The sequence below is a fragment of the Carlito syrichta genome, unplaced genomic scaffold (genome assembly GCF_000164805.1).
Source record: "Carlito syrichta isolate Samal-C Ts95f unplaced genomic scaffold, Tarsius_syrichta-2.0.1 Scaffold126743, whole genome shotgun sequence".
NCBI classification, from domain to species: Eukaryota; Metazoa; Chordata; class Mammalia; order Primates; family Tarsiidae; genus Carlito; species Carlito syrichta.
Window position 1 is genome coordinate 188252 of NW_007070839.1, and position 796 is coordinate 189047.

A 796-nucleotide genomic window follows, 5' to 3' on the forward strand; every position below is an offset into this window, starting at 1 on the left:
ATTACCAATGTATGATACTGACATATGGTTTTAATTATATATAATATCATTCAAAATAATTGACTCAATAGGTCTTCAATCTAAATGAGTGTCAAATAAATATGGATGAAATAATGTGAATAGACAAGAACTTGGGGAAAGAAACACATCACAAAGACGGCAAAATCTCCCCTGCTATCTCATTTATTCAATAGACTCCCTCTGCACAACCTAAATTCAAGCAGCATCCTGTGCGCAGACGTTACAAATTCAGTCACTGCATAGAGATTACAGAGAAAGAGACAGAGAAGCCAAAGTCAGTGGTTTCAGTACACCTACAAAACACTCTTCCCTGTTTGAAATTTTAATTCAGTTACTTTTCTTTGCTTTTAAAGCTCTAGTGCTCTACAAAAATAGATTTTTGTAATTTATCTGTTAATTTTTTCAACTTCTTTCAGTGGGAACAATGATATGCTACCATTAATTTCACTCTATCCAACAGTGGAAATTTATCTGAAAGCTTATCTCATTTGTTTTCAAGATAGAAACATCCTATCTTACTCGTGTTCATTATGTGTGTTTGTTAAATTTTTGATAGTCATTAAAGTTAGGTCTTATTGACTTCGAAATATTTTAACTGATATTAATGTTATTAAAAGAAATGGTTAATTATATTAAAATGTCTATCAAACTGAAAAAAATGACTAAACTGTCTTGTCAATTTAATAAAAACAGTACATATGTCAACACCTTTAAAAAAGTAGAGATAAGCCGGGCTCGGTGGCTCAGCCTGTAATCCCGCGCCTTTGGGAGGCTG